The 17147-nt window shown below is 37.5% G+C and overlaps 1 protein-coding gene across 3 annotated transcripts in view; it reads right to left on the bottom strand.

Annotated features, from left to right (window-relative positions):
- Positions 1 to 16747, bottom strand: part of LOC129776735 (MDS1 and EVI1 complex locus protein EVI1-A) — a 277466-nt gene extending 260719 nt beyond the window's left edge. The window contains exons 1-2 of one of the 3 annotated variants that reach the window (XM_055782556.1): positions 15745 to 16747; positions 924 to 3140 (exon numbers count right to left, since the gene is read on the bottom strand). The gene's annotated coding sequence lies outside the window, so the exon portion shown is untranslated. Of the gene's footprint in view, positions 1 to 923; positions 3214 to 15470; positions 15707 to 15744 lie in introns of those variants that run through there. The other 2 variants (XM_055782557.1, XM_055782558.1) reach the window with 2 other exon arrangements.
- Positions 16748 to 17147: the final 400 nt, after the last annotated feature.

Raw genomic sequence — 17147 nt, 5'->3', positions numbered from 1 at the left:
CAGTCGATTTACTTGGATTTATGAATGTCGGGAATGGCCAAATATACCATCATTTAGCCGTTAAGTGTCGTAGAAATAGTCGGATACAAAATACTTCTAGAAGAAGCATCACCATTTAAAGAAATAATGAACAAGCTCTGACCATCAACAAAGGCGAGACTACGAGAACAATATCGTATGAGAAATATTTAAAAGCCGGAATACAAAGTCATTTCATTTATTTAGAATATTATTCTCCAAATTTCCTCAGAGGAACTTTTTGACGTAGGATATTTTTTTCAATTTTTTTATGTCTTCCATTTATATACTGGGGTAAATGTTAATAATTCAAAAACAAGAGAGTAATGTTTGAAGTGTATGGTTTTGAGCGTTACTTTATTCGAACGATAAAATGTATCAGAATGATGTTTGTTTTATTTCCACCCAAGAAACCTTTTTAATAGCTCAAAACTAAAGCTAAAATCCATCTCAGTCATTGGTCAGCGGTTGATGCAAATCGTCGGCTGACAGCAAAGCTGTCGTGCCCGCCCTGACCAACCTCAACCTTTACTTTGATACCTCGTTGAACAAATTGTCCTTTTTGATCATAAACGATGCATCATCAAAATTTGAGCCAAATAAAAAAAAAAACAAAACAAATCGACTTTCGAATACAACTGAAATCGCTCTGGTGATAACAATTGATAGTTATGGGAGCCTGTGTGCACACTCATAGTTCACAGGAGAATTATTCGCTTTGGAAATGAGTCAGAGTGGCAATCATTGGCCAGCAATTCAGCAAAAAGAGTCGTCAAATTCGAACCTCTACATGACATTTAAGCGTTATCGCGGGACCGCATCAATGGACAGATGCAAACGTCGGTAAATATTTACTCATTCATATCATTCACTGCTTCCCATCTGTCATCAGTCTGCAAACTTACCTTCAAAGCGATGTTCCTTCCAGATTTGCACAAACGATCAAAAAAGTTAGTTTCTTTCGTTCTCCTCTTCTTTGGAGTCGTTCCGAATTCTGTCGGGAGAGGAGTCTGAGTTCCGCACGCGTGGGGACGATTCACTGGGAAGTGTGATTTTCTGGAAATTGATTTTGTCCGTTTTTTTGTTGCGACAAAACGCTCACACTGTTACGAGTCGTCTTCACTGCTTCGCAGCCAACAAAAATTCACCGGATGAGGAGCTTTTGCTCATTTTCTCAGCGTTGTATCGCTTTTTGGGCTCACGCGCGCTTATTGCTTATCGCCGTAAGCCAAATGGCAGAAATCTTCAGACCATCCGTTTTGGGTTTTGGGATTAACATTATCCTGGAGCGGTGGAGCAAACAAAAAAAAAGCACATGCACTCGTCTTCGTTTGGCGGCTTAATATTAATGTCACTCTCGGTTCGTGCTCTTAAAGGATGCTACCAAAAACGGCAGCCTTAAAAAATAACACGAATTAAAACATGGAGGCCGTCGCAGCATTCACAAAGTGTCATTTAATAAATGTTCCGCTGATCTTCACTCGTTAAAAGTCACTGTCTCGCGGGGAGGCTGGGAGGGTGGAAGAAATCGGCTAAGGAAAAATTGCACGCGGGAAGATAGCAGCGCTCTTTTGGCGAGAGGCTGGAGCACTTGAAATTATTTATAACACAAACATATATCCATTCCGGACGCGTCGAAGATCCACGCGGGAAAGGTCAGTCCGAGTTGAGACTCTAAAGTGGCTGACTTTTTGCGCATATTTTCATCATTTTTCAGACGTGAGCTGATTGCCGAACGAGTATGATGATCTTATTTTGTTGCTTCTTTCTGCTGGACACTGTTGACTGTCTTCTTCTCACTTACGGGTGAGTGTGTGTGCGTCTGATCCGCAAGGAATTCGGCACGAAAAGATCACACCGCTATCGCAAAGGTCAGGAACAACTACGTAACGATCACTTCAGGACCTCAAAAAGTCAACGAATCCACTTCACTGCGTCTGTGGTCTGGTTTCCCTTCGAGGTCGAGCGGCACTTTTTTTATCCGCTTCTTCAGTCTTCTTTTTTTGTCAGCAAAGGACGCGCCGAGCAACAACAACAAAATCACACGCGCGAATCTTCACTCTGGGTTGCGCCAAGAAATCCGAGAAACAGTGCGCAATTTTTTTCCCCCACGCTGTCTCTTTTCTCTCCTCTGACAGGAGAACGGTTAATTAGCATAAGCCGGCGTAAGTTCGTCCAATATTTCTTAATAATTTTATCCGAACCAAAAAAAAAAAGGCGCTTCAATTAATCGTGAATGACTTCACCATCACAATTTTTGGTGCCGACGGGTGCCGACCGTGGGACACTTGATTATTTTCCCCTCAGTTTCACACACTTTACTTCCTTCTAGCCAGACCGAGTCGAGTCGGGTGGACCTTCCGCCAAGTGCTACAGTTTCACTTTCTTCCCGCGCGAACTATTGCTCACTTTCAACACACATCCGCGCTGCTGCTAACACGCACCTGCGACACACAGAGCGCTACTCGGGAGATGAAGTCGGTAATCATTTGTCATTATCTTTAATGGCGCGCTAACTTGGTTTTTTCTTGCTGCTTTTCTGTTTTTCCACTAGAGCACATAACACTGTTTCCCGCGCGAAACTGTCCTCTCGCGAGCCACGGACTTGGATGCGGGCGGAGGAAGGATCCTGTGCGCTGGAGTATGTGTGTTATCAGATCACTTGCGATGGCGACGCGTTGCGATGCGTGATGATGCGGTTTTAATGAAGGGGGCTTATCTGGATGGATCTGTCTTACTGCTGTCGCTGCCTTCGAACCAGGTTGCCTAATTAGCCTAATGATGGCACATCGGAGCAGTTGAAGAGCAAAGCCGGCAAGACGGAGGCTGCCAGATGGTCACTTGCACTTTTGTTACGAGGAGTTCGTTGTTGTTCTTGTTTTTTTTTTCTACTTACTCTCTACGGCTCTCATTGCTTGACGGGGGAGAGATGCTAACATAACGCGCGGGACGGACGATGCGGTTTATGTTCTGGGAGAGATGCTTGAGCTGCTTCGGTGCTTGACTTTGACCGAGAAGAAGAGGTTCGTCGCTTGCTTCCACTGATGTCACTTTAGTGTTTTTCTTTGACTGTTACACAATTTGAGTTTTTGTTTTGAGCACTTGGTCAGGAACAACATTGGCTGTATAAGGGAGGGATGCATGCTATTTGGTAATTGCGATTTGGGCTTGCCACATGAATTGGATGGTTGGATGCTACGGAATCGTGGCATAAATACAGTGCAACGTTTAAGAAAGCATTCTTGAAACTGTTTATGGTTCGTGTTCAGAAATGGAGCTTTCCTCTTAGTGGATATTAGAATATCGATGAATATATTGAATGGTTATTATAGGACCCGAATTTGTTTTCCTTCAGACTGGTGAATTGTGAATTGTTAATAAAATGATAGGGAAAAAATTCAAAGAATCAAATTAAGATTCTTCGTCGGTCCTCCTGATAATTAATGCGTCCTATTTGTTGAAATTTGTTGTTTTTTACAGATTAGAAGCAAAACGCCTTGAATGTATTCAGAATGACAAGCTCTACAATATGTGTGACTAATGTGCGGATCAGAAGAAATTTCTTTGACGAAATTCCCCCCGCTGTTCTGAAAGAAAAAGACGGATATTGCACAAGCATTTCGCCACAAGATCCTGTCATATGAACTTCAATCACTATAAACATCATTACTCTTATATTTCCCGAATTTTGCGACATTATCATTATCGACATTAAGTTAGGCATGCTCAGCACCAGAGAGCGGTTTTTTGCGGATCAATTTGTCCTACCGAACGAAAGATTGAGATGTTACAAGTGAGTTTTCCGTTAATTAGTAGTTATTTGAATTAATGTTTATGAACATTATGAACAGAGGAGGCGAAACAAGCAAGAGGGTGCGCTCGATGGATTTCTATGTGTATCACATGATAATTTAACGCGGTCAGGAAAACGTCATTTTACGTTGTCAAGAGCTGTGTCAACAATTTATGGTCGGTATGTACGCAAAGGAGAGAGCAAACGAGTGCGATTCCTACGACACAATCAACAGAAGTGGTGTGAGAAGGTATACATTCTCTTGCGAGACACTATCTTGAGCAACGCCGACACAGACTTTACTATTGCCATGTGAAAACGCAATTCATTTCCATTATATTACAGCTTGTATTCCTGCAAATGGTAATGGATTTTCAGGTGGAATAAGCACGCTTTTCAAACAAGAATCATATATTAAAAATAACTCTAACATATCAAATGTGTGTTCTATGTAAAAGGCAGACATTTTCTGCAAGTCGAGTAAAATCTTGAACAAAAATTGTGTCCGATAATGATTTTATATCCATATATTATATTAACGAGGAAGCAATCGTCCGATTTGAGCCATCTTTATTTTTTTTCTATTTGTCTCTGTTGAGCGTCCCAAAACGGGCAATAAAAAGACCAATTAATGAATAGTTCTAGGATTGAACCCATGATCGTACTTAGTAAGAAAATGTAAATGTTCGAATGTTTTCACATCAAAAATCATTTCTAGATGAGACGAAGTTCGCCGGGTCAGCTAGTAAAAATATATTAATACTAGCTAACCCGGCAAACTTCGTCCCGCCCATTTACTTGATTAATTCTCGAGTAATGCAGAAATTTGTGTTTTATTTGTATGGCAGCCACCCCTAAGAGAGGGGGGAGGGGTATCTAACCACCATAGAAACATTCATTGCACCCTAAAGTTTCCATATGCCTAATTTGGTTTAATTTGCTTGATTAATTCTCGGGTAATGCAAAAATTTGTGTTTCATATGTACGGCAGCCCCCTCTAAGAGAGGGGGAAGGAGTATCTTAACACCATAGAAACATTTATTGCATCCTAAAACCTCCACATGCCAAATTTGGTTTCATTTGCTTGATTAATTCTCGAGTAATGCAGAAATTTGTGTTTCATTTGTATGGCAGCCCCCCCTTTGAGTGGGGGAAGGACTGTCTAACCATCATAGAAACATTTATTGCACCCTCAAACTTTCACATGCCAACTTTGGTTTCGTTTGCTTGGTTAATTTCCGAGTAATGCAGAAATTTGTGTTTCATTTGTATGGCAGCCCCCCCTTAGAGAGGGGGGAGGGGTCTCAAAATATCACGAAAACCTTCCCCGGCCCCAAAAACCCCTACATACCAATTTTTATGTCGATCGGTTCAGTAGTTTCCGAGTCTATGAGAAACAGACAGACAGACAGACATCACTCCATTTTTTTATATATAGATAGATAGATTAATGTCTTTAAATTGCAATAGAATTTATTGAATTCAACAACCTCGAATGAGTCACACCAGTAAACAGAAATAATTATTCTATTTTCAGACGTTTCGGATTACTTTGAACTCCCGATAATGTGACAAGTTTCATTTAGAAAAAAAATATAATAATATTTGTTTTTAAACATCGTTAACGGAATCGAGTGAAAATCATCGTTCAAATATTTATTTGTGTGCAAAAAGTGTATAAAATCGACCATTTTCATTCACGTAAACAGAATGCGTGATCGAAATGAATGGTTAATGAACATAAAAAATCACGTGAAAAAATCATAATGTTTACTATATAAAGGTTGAATTTTTCATACTTCTAATACGTTTGAAAAGATAATACGCGACAGCGCCATTTTTATTATTACATTGCACAATGGTCCAGGAGATGTATTTAAGTGGGAATTGGCATTTAGAGCTCGACAGTTATTCTCTAGACAAAAACTGTCTTAGACGAAGTTGTATTAGTCATGGAAAGAGCGCTCGTTTTTATGTTATTAAAAATAGGGTGACCAAAATTGTCGATGAAATAAAAAATATAACTTTCTTATCCTTATAGATAGAGGTAAACATAGTTCGACAACGTTGTAGTCCTAGTTATTTGAGGCATCTTTGTCGAACAATGTTTTTTTCTATCTCTTGAAATATAGCGCCTTTTCTCTAGGTTACGTTAGGGTCACCATGAAAAAAAACTGTTTTTGCTCTTACTTTTATATGTCAAATTCTACATACAAACTGTCTTTGGAAGACTTTTAGAACTTACTAATACAAACATTTTGCGATGCGGAACTTGTCAATACCTTAACTTCGCTCAAAGTTATAGATATTTTTTCCCAAACAACACGCTCTTTTCATTTGTTTTTCATTCTTTCTGGAGCAAACATAAAAAATATTTGTTGACGGAATTTGAAAGAGCAAATTTCACTCTATATAATACGTGATTTTCAAAACTATGTTATTTTTTGTGTTTGAGTAAATTAAAATTGAAATCATGAGTTTTGGGTAACTTAACTTAACTTAACTTAACTTAAAGAAGGATTAATATATGGACAAGTTACGCATCGCAAAATATTAGTATTGATAAGCTCTAAAAGTCGTACGAAGACAGTTTTGATGTAGAATTTGGAATATAAAAGTAAAAGCAAGAAAACCGTTTTTCCATGGTTACCCTAATGCAACTTAGATAGAAAGCGTAAAAAACAACTTTGTGCGAGATATTTCTTCTTTAGACAACAGCAGTCCAACAAAGGTGTTACATACGAGATAGAGCGCTCATTTTTATGTTATCAAACATGGGATGACCAAAATTGTCGATGAAATAAAAAATCTAACTTTCTTATCTGTATAGAAAGAGATAAATATAGTTGAACAATGTTGTAGCCCCAATCATTTTGAACAACTTTGTAGAACAAAGCTTTTTTCTATCTTTCAATATAATCGATTTAGCGCGTTTTTTTCCAAGTTGCATCAGGGTGACCATAAAAAAACGGATTTTTTTGCTTTAACTTTCACATTTCAAATTATACATCAAAACTGTCTTCGTACAACTTTTAGAGCTTATCAATACTAACGTTTTGTGATGCGTAACTTGTCCATATATTAATCCTTCTTTAAGTTGAGTTAAGTTAAGTTACCCAAAACTCATGATTTCAATTTCAGAACTTGTAAATTCTGTTGAATTGCATCGCAAAATATTTGTATTAGTAAGCTCTAAAAGAGGGTCTCCGTAGCCATATTGGTTGCGCGTTCGCTTAGTAAGCGATCGATCGTGAGTTCAAAACTCAGGACCCTCATTGACCATCTTTGTGTTGTTACAGAATAGCTACGTCCACGCAACAATCATCAACGATGGAGATCGATCCTCGGTCGAAATAAGATCGATTCATCCATACAACTGCTCTGCTCTGCAAGACACATCGGGCTGCTGTTCTATAAATAACTCAACAATGATCAATCAACTGTCTCCGCTGTCCGGTGGTCCAACTGGATAATGGAAGAACAGAAAGAATACTCTTACGCCTAAATGGCTACTGTGTGAACGTACCATATGTAATGGTATAGAAGAAATACTGGCGAATGGCAACTGTGTAATGTGCTAATTATAGATATAATAACCATGTGACATGTACACGATTAAAATTCGGCTCTGTTACAGCTAAAATGCTAATGAGCCTTAAATAAATAAATGTGATGAAAAAAAAAGCTCTAAAAGTCTTCCGAAGACAGGTTGCATGTAGAATTTTAAGTATAAAAGTTAGAGCAAAAAAACAGTTTTTTCATGGTGGCCCTAACGTAGCTTAGAAGAAAGCCCTATATCGGTTATTTCAAGAGATAGAGAAAAAACTATGCTCTACAAAGATGTCTCAAATAACTGAGGCTACAACATTGTTGCACTATGTTCACCTCTATCTAGAAAGATAAGAAAGTTAGATTTTTCATTCCATCGACAATTTTGGTCATCCTATTTTTGATAACATAAAAATGAGCGCTCTATCGTATGTAACAACTTTGTCGAAGACAATCTAGAGAATAACTGTCAAGCTCTAAATGCTAATTACCACTTAATTACACCTCCTGGACCATTGTGCATTGTTCTCAAAATATACTTTTATCGGAAAACAAATTTGATAATAACGCCCATCAACTCCTATACTATTAGTGACTTTTGAAAATTGCCTATGTTTTTAAAGGAAAATATTGAAAATAGTTTTAAATAACATGTTTGTGATGTTTTGAATTTTATTTCGAAAAATAATTCAAAATTTAGGAGAAGTTTCATATCTGATTTCAATATAATTAACTGCCATTGAAATATTAGAATATTGACTGCGCAACTAATTTCACGCTGTAGAAGGGCCCAGCACACATGTTCGATGATCGATTTCGACGCATACAAAACGTCATGAATCAAGCTTGAACATATAATAAACAAATCACTTTCATTTCATCTGGGATCAACTATTTCAACGGCAAAAAGAACGGATCATTATCATCGAATGGGCGATGAAAAATTAATTCATTACAAAACCCCTAAGTGAACTGTTTAACACCCTTGCTAGATACCTAGTTCAGAGCTCCTTCAATATTCGGTTATATGGAGACACAAAAAAAAAGAGGACAGTATAACGGGAACTAACAGCTGACGAATCACAACCAGGGATTAGCTCAAGTAGTGTTGGTAGACACGCAGTTTTTTTAGTTTTCGAAGTGAGTCAGACAACCCACTTCTTCATTTATTTGCCAAACCCATTAGAACCATGTCATAAACACTCAAACCCTCAACTTCCCAGATACTACTTATTTCGTTCGATGATACATAGTTTGGCTGATCGGTTACTCCGATCAAACGAAGAAATTGAAAAATTGCTTATTCCGTGGATTTGTACCGTCGAGTCATCTAACCTCTGCCATAAAGATGGGAACAATTTTTAGCTAGCGAAGGGCAATATTTTGAATGATTGATTTTCATCCATTTGTTCGCAATCAAGTTGCATTTTATTGAAAAGCTTTATTCAATTTTTACAAATTTACTATAGACGAAAGAGCTGATTTTTTTTGCCTTTTCATAAAGACATATATTTGAAAACTAATATTTAAAATTAAATTTGACTTTATCAAAACGGTCATTTCGGAAATGGTTGAAATGATTTTTTTTTTTTCAATAATACTAGTATTCTAGTTTAGAGGTCGTCCATTTTTCACAAAATGGATAATTTCAATACAAAACCCATCTATAACAACAACTTTTTGTGCGTATCTTTTTTAAAATATGTCTATTTTTGTAATGTTAATTTCGATTTTTTGATGATTTTTGTGATAACCAAGTGAGCTGGCTTCCACGAACGACAATCAGTTACTATTTACTTTTCCCTATTGTTCATAAAATTACGAATAATATATAATACGAATTTACATTTTATCATAATCGCTTTCAAAAATTCTGCAAGTCGAATCATATTGCTGGCACTTCAAATTTTTAAAGGTTATCTTCGTGAAGGAATTCCTCGAAAGTGTTGAATTCAAAGGGTGCTGACTTAATTTGCGGACTAAGGCACAATATTTCTCAACGCGGAACTTTAGTGGCGAATCATGCGTTGTAAGTGCAGGATTTTTGCAGCTTTCACGTCCTTCAAAATTAATGGCAATTGTTAGACCCGGGTTCTGGAGTTCACACAAGCAAGGAAACCAAACAGCGGATCAATGATCAGAAAATAGATTGTCTGAACTGACCAACTCGTTTCCTGGACTTGACTTTAGTGGAAAACTGTTGGGAAATTCAGCGCGAATAATTTAGGTCGGGGAAAAAATTGTATGCTACGGTAGATGAGCTCGAGACATCGATTTCGAAAGCATGCTAAAATATTGAGAAATATTAAGTTGGGGAAAAAGTAATCCATTTTTTTCTGGATAGCTGGCTGTAGTGATCAATATTTCGCGTAATATGGATAATACAGTTTCAAGTTTATGTTCGGTGTAAATGTGACATTTGACACTAAAAAAAATCTTTTGCTGTTCCTTTTATTGTTCCATTCAGTTGTGAGTTACAGGATGTTGAGAATGGAAGTCAACAAATAGATAAAAATTTGATACAAAATACGATATATAACTTATTCCAATATATTCAAATACTCTAAAAAGTTTACTCAGTTTGTAAGTCCATCTTTCGTCGAATTCCATTGAAATTAAACAGTATATTTATGTAGATTCTTCTACATTTGTTTAGCAAATTGTGAGTGTAGTTTTTGATTGTGGAATTGACATACCGTTCTGAATCATATTTCGGACAGATTCATCTTTCGGACACTCTTTATAAATAACTTGAAATGCGCTATGTCATGATGATATAACTATAAAATTATTATAACGATTGATTGTTTAGATTCTAACCCTTTAGTTATATCATCAAGAAATTAAGCATTTAAAGTTATTTTTAAAGAGTGTCCGAAATATGAAGCTGTCCGAAATATGACTCAGAACGGTATGTACCATATGTCCGTGCATTGTTCTTAGTTATAACCAATTGAGGAGTACGTGAGATGTATCATAAGAATCTAATCTGACCTTGAAATGGTGCATCTTGTCTTCGAAAAATGACCCTGTAACTTCAATATTTGTTGAATCAAGTTACTGAAAGCTAAACTCAGTCATCCGAATAGGGATACCCCAACTATATGATTTAAGAAAAAAATACGTTGGAGGCGATCTGAAGTAGTGGTAACATCCATAGGGTCATGAATTCAATTCTCATTCCCGATATTCTTCCCAAAAAGGAAGTAAAGTGACGAACCAAGTGTGGACGTAAATTGGAAATAAAATATTGTTATGACTGACACCTCTTGTTATTAGGGATGAATCACTTAGTGTAATTTATATAAATTCTGGAAGGGCTATATTTTTCAGTCAGTGCAGTGTAGTTCAGAAGCCTATTTATCGATTCCTAGTTTTATTTTCAAAGTTAAAAAAACAATTGTTTCTGTTTCAAAATTGAGTGGAATTCCACTCTTTATTGCATCTGTCATGATTTTATTTTAGCAGAGAATTTCAAAAGCTAATTATAAACAGTGTGCTTATTAAGTTCCAAGACTTAAAGAGTTTGTTCCAACTGGTTATTTTAAGAGAAAAACCTAGTGCCTAAACCACGCGGAGCGCTTGCAAAATGAGCTAGAAAACGCACTACTTTCGATAGTAAATAATAAAATCAACAAATATGAAAATAACTTGTTTAGATGTTCTTTTTTACTACCAGTCCGGAAACGAAAATGACACGCGTTGAAAAACATTTGCACGGATAAGTAATTGAGCAAGGAACAATATTTGTGAAATAGCGGAATGGACAGAAAAAACACGTTTTTTGATTCTCATTTAGTGGATATTGCTGCTTTGCAAACATATCATTATCGTGAAGCTGAGAACACAACAAAATAATCAATTAAAAAAAACGCAAACATAGGCGAAATGCCAAAGAAAATTGTTTTGTCTCTACATGATCCTTGTTCATAATGCTTGTTTGTCTGAATCCTTGAATGCCATCGAGCAACAAACAGTTAGACTAATAAGTTCGAATAAACAGCAAATAGTTTTGATTTTTTAATGGATTCGATGCGTCACATCAGCTATACTGCTGTTCTACACATAGTTGTCCCATGTTACTTTTTGACGATTTTCACTTTTCTTCATAAAAAGTTGTTTTTATGCATAATCTAACCAAAAAACACAAAAAAAAACATAAAGTTTGTTCCCAGCTAATAAAAAAAACAACGTCAAGCTCAATTGTCCCATATTGATATTCTATTCATAACTGTTCCACCATATAGTTTTTGTAGATCAATATCGAATAAATCGGTTCAAGTACAGGAATTTCATGTCACACTTTCAGCCGGGCTAATACACTCATTTCTGGTTTGGAAGAACGAACCAATTCTCAAACAAATAAGAAAAAGTTTACCAGAACACGTGTACACCTTGTTAGCGAATGCCTTATAACAATGAGATTTATATTATGCGGAGGTGTTGCAGATCACTCATTTCTTCATAAAGCGATGTTTCTATGCATAATCTTTCGGGAAAACACAAAAAAAATATTGTATATCAAAAAACAACATCAAGTTCAATTGTCCCATGTTAATATTCTAGGCATAACAGACCCACCATGAATTTTTAAATCCGTAATCAAGCATGATTGATTCAGTGAGGGGATTTTATCACATTTCATTCAACAATAGTATAGTGCTTATAAAAAACCCGGTGTATTGCTAAATTGAAATGCTTAAAACTTTTGGTAGACAGATATGCGAGAAAACTTTGATTGCGTTTTCTCAGTTGCAGATTTTGGAACATGGGACAACTATGCGTAGAACGGCAGTACAAACGTTACATAATATAATAAACGTCAAATTGGTCAATATTTTGGTTTAAATAATTTCGAACACTTACGTCCCCCCAGGAATGATTTTTCTGTACGCGATCTATATTCGCGGTATATATTTTATTTTTTGGCATTTAAACCTGACGCGTACTAAGCCGCATTAAACCTGATACTGACTTCCAAATCCGTTGCTCCGCTCTCAAGCTAATTTGTGAGGAATGAACACCAAATCATTTTTATTCATATAGATTTTCTCATTTAATTTGTGAATGTTTCTGGAAATTAAAAAAAAATAACACACGTTCAAGTATTACTTTTCAAGTTTCATGGTTTCACCTGCGAAAAATCAAGCTCTATTGACTAGAAAGGTCCTAACAGAATATTCATCCATCGTAATATGCTTATGGAAAAGTAGATATTTTAGATCTGTGCCATTTATTCGGTCCCAATTAGGAGTGCTTCTTTGGTATTATTTTTAAGTGCTCGAGAGGAGCAGAGGAGATGATCAAAAATAAACCGGAAATTTTGAGGCGCTGCTACATTTGGGATACTGATTTCTGGACATACGACGCTGAAGAAAAATAACTTTTGCACAAACACCACCGGGGGAACGAAAAAGGTCACAATTATACCGACTATCTAATTGGATGATTGGATTTTCAATGGCAATTAAGTACATAGTAATTGAGCAAAGAAAGTTTGAATGGTGGTGTTAACGTTAATTAATAAACGTTGTGTTTTCTGTGAATACATTTGCATTATCAACACTTAGCAGTATGTGAACACCGTGTAACCAGTGTTGGCCTGAGACATTAACACATAATTCCATACATAAACTCGACAAATAAAAAATAGAATGAAATAAATTTTTGTCGATAAAGTTGATCAAATTTCGGTTTTCTGTAGGATCATTTTTATTTGAATAATGATAATCAATGAAACATTGTGGTTTTTTTTTTTTTTTTTTTTTCTGTATTATAGTGACTTTCAACGCTTCTGGCTGGTTCGTCACTTTTACCTTCCATTTTGGAAGAATGTCGGGAGTGAGAATTGAACTCGTGATCTTGAGCGTGAGAAGTATGGATGTTACCTCCACGCCAGATCGGCTCCTTTTGTGGTTTTTAATTCAACCAAAAAATATCTCTGTAGTAGAATGTATCACTGATACATTTTATGAAGCAAACAAGAGCTGAATGATTATTCTATTTAAATTCGTATTCAAAAAAGTGGAAATAAAATCGAACTTCGATCTCCGGTATTTTTGTCCATTACAAATTTATACATCAAAGCACGAATGTGTAACAAGATTAAACTAGCCAGCTTTAAAATTTCCAGTAGTTTTAAATAATGAAATGATATTTCATCTTTAGCACATTTAACATGAAGTTACAACTTTTTGAAGAAAAAAAAAACTAAAAATATCGATGTTGCATTTTGCTGCTCTATTCTTGCCGAGTATATGTAACTTCCTAATCATCTAATTGGAATTTTTAATTTAATCGCTGGCCCTCCAAATTCACTCGGAGGACTCAAATGTGAAGTTTGGAACAATGAAACGATTCTGGGAGATGCGTATGCGTAATTTCGTATGTTTATTGCGAGGTGCAGGAAGCTGATAATTGAACTGAAATTGATCTCGTCAGCGAACGAATAAGAGCTTCGTGTCATCAGCAATATTTTAGTTTGTGATATAACAAACAATATTACATTGCACGTGGGAAGTTTTTAAAGAAACTTCATTTTAACTTTTCTCCCATTAGAAAGAAATTATCTCGGTAAACCTAACTTTTAGCGTAATGCTATCTACAACAAAGTTATTCGCAATATTACAAGCTTTAATTTTGTGCAAGGCATTAATCTGTTTGTTTCATTTTGTCAGTCAAAATTTCATTGCCCCTGTTCCTCTGGCGGCTAATCAGAATGACACACGAAATTCGTAGCTCAAAATAATGTACTATTTCATATATCAAATCATTACGACTAAGGCACATAAGAAGTAGAGGTCCCTGAAGACGGATTCAATCAACGTTGTGAACACATCAACCACCTGAGGAGCAATTTTGAAGCCACTGCATACATTTGAACCAGTTTAAAATTTTCATGTAGGTTCCACAAAAATACTTCTCATCGCCGAAGCGGAATTATTCATAGCCACACTGCACTTCTCCACTCAAAAAACCGTTTATGGCAGTTTAAACTGTACCACCGTGATTAGATGAATCGCTAGAATTAACTTAAAAGAACGCTCAGCTCTTCCAAGCAACGATTAGGATGATGATTAATTCGCTGCTCACTTAATCGAGCACTGAGCAATGAGTTTGAATCATTCGAATCGCTTGTGTCGAATTTTATTCTATCGTCGGCGCAACATACATTGTCATTCCGCCGAATTTTGCGCGCACCCGAACAGCGAAGATCCGCTGTTCGAATTTAGAGCTCCCCATTAAATCGTACTTTAATGAGATGCAACGTTTAATAGGAGGAAGAAAAGAAGAATGATTGACACGGCTGGTGATCATCGTTTGAACTGATTCACCGTGTTATATCGATGATTTGTCGTTGGAAGATTCCCCAATACTGTGGGCGGTTGATGCATGGAATTACATCTTATTCAGGTTTTTTTTTTGTCAAGAGGCAAACATCTCTAGGAAATTTTCCAGCTTTGGCTAATATTTTTATTACTCCCGAGCTTTTTGTGTCATTTTAGCGGATGCTATTTTGTGTGACAAGATGTATGTTTTTATTGATCTCTTTGATAGAGATAGATTCGATTGGATCGTTTGCGTCTCAAATCGGTTTTGACAAAAAAAAAAAGTTTCATCGCTTTATAACACATCTAGGTTTTTTTTTCTGATACAAATTCGGTTTATGTTTCTTTGGACGATATCGATAAAAAAAATTTCAATCGTGTCAGAAACTTAACTCATCTTTTCGATGTTAACTATCCAATCGTTCGATTGCAATTTGTTTCACATTTTCTGTTTTCCTTATCGGGTCACACAGAACAAAACTGAATGCAAACGGCAAAGTTGCAAACAATTGAACTTTTCAGATCATAAATCAACTTCTGCTTTACCGAGCACCGATCCGATTCGTTACGTGCAATTATTAAAATCTAGTCGCTGAATGAGCGATAAAAATAAACGCAGGCGATCATTCGTTCATTCACAAAAAAAAGAAGAGGTGGCGCTTCCCCGCTCCCACAGCATAAATTAGTGTTTATTTTAACAACCGAAAAAATTCAAATCAGTTTCATTCAAGATGCGAGCGAAAGCTATTCATATTCATTGAACCACACATTCGTATGCATACCCCTTTTTTGTTTTGTAGATAAGCTCCGGTGTTTAACGGGGATATCCGATTTTTGTTTATGAACATTTCACATCAATGGCATGTTTGGAATTGCATAAACTCTGTGTTTCGGTAGCGACAAATTCTCACGAAAATGTTGCCATTTTTTTTTTTTGCACTATCTTCATCTCACTCATGCGTCGGATTTTATTTTTCCGATGCAAGGTTCCGTAGTATCCAACTGATAGGGAAAATGTAGTATTTTTTTTCACTTGAACTTCGATTATTTCCTTACACTTTTCAGTACAATTCTGTGTTGCTTCTACACGTGAATAAAAATCACAGATTTCATGCTTCTGGAAGAAGGGTTCCTCGCTTATCCGCTCACTGCAATCACTTTTTGAACACGAGGGCGAAATTCACCTGTTCCACAATTGCTGCTATTCAACTATTTTTTCTCCTCCATTGCGACCTTCCGATACACGGTTTCGCATCTGCGTTGTACCGATCGATTGATCCTCGCTTGTAGACAATCACACGATAACTCCTGGTTCTGCTCAATCTATGTCACTCTGTGTGTGTTTTTTTTTTGTTGTTTTGTTATATTTCCTTCGCCGCCAATTATGTACAATCACTTCCGCCCCAAAGAACTCGATCACATACGGGCACACATACGCACAAACACACATACGCGGGTACACTGGCGCACAGCGGGTAGAATGGAATTTCGCACCACTGATCCAGTTTCTGATTCTTCTCCACCTTTACGCGCTTTATCGACTGCCCTTTCGTATCGTTCGGCTGCTGCTGTTCCACGACACGGACGGCACAACGAAGCACAAGTTCCACTCGTTGGTCAGTCGTCGAGGTCCGAGGAATTATAGTCACTGCCGATAATTATAGTTTCCGACCCGCACAAACACATACACACACACACACCCTTGGCTGGGGTACCTCCTAGAACTAACCGAGAAGCCCAAGCCGGACGACGTCTTCCTCCTTCCAGCAGTGGGTCAGCAGGATGATCTTCAGTGTCCATTAGCGCACATACACACACGAACACACCCACCGCGTCGGGATGCAGGGTGCTGAGAATATTTGTTTTATGTGTTTTTATTTTTTTCTCCCAAATTCACGGTATATCGTTCCTTGATTTGTTTTGTGTTCCTGGTGCTGGACAGAAAATGGGCAATGGCAAAAAAAAGTGAACAGCGAGGAGCGCGCGAGCGAGTGTGCAAACCGACAGCGACGACGAGACGATGCGATGTGCGGCCCGCTTGAGGACGACAAACGCAGCAGAGCTCTTGGGACGCGCGAAACCGAAGCACAGCGAGCGCGAGATGAAATAATAATGAAGCGAATAAAGAAAAAAAAAAAAGATACAGTACAGCAATCTCGAGCAGCAGCCGCAGCTCGGGGAAGGAAAACTAGAGATCACAAAAGCAGAGCAAAGTCGGCGATCCCCGGGCGCGCGCGCGCAGCACACACTCGAGATGATATGTCTTCGGTGCCCTCGCTTCGTCGCGGAGGAGTTCAGGCTGCTGGCTGGACTCTGCATCCACCCAAACAGAGAGCGCCTCACGAGCGAGCGAGCGGGTGGTGATCGAGAGAGGGGTAGGAGAAGCCGCTGCGCGTTGCCTTACAACGACCAGCACCAGTCAGCCCAACAGCGGTTTCGCCCTCGCGCGCGTTACAGAT

This window comes from Toxorhynchites rutilus, chromosome 3 (genome assembly GCF_029784135.1).
Source record: "Toxorhynchites rutilus septentrionalis strain SRP chromosome 3, ASM2978413v1, whole genome shotgun sequence".
Classification (NCBI taxonomy): Eukaryota; Metazoa; Arthropoda; class Insecta; order Diptera; family Culicidae; genus Toxorhynchites; species Toxorhynchites rutilus.
Note: the sequence above shows the minus strand (reverse complement) of the source record. Positions and strands in the feature narration are given on the sequence as shown.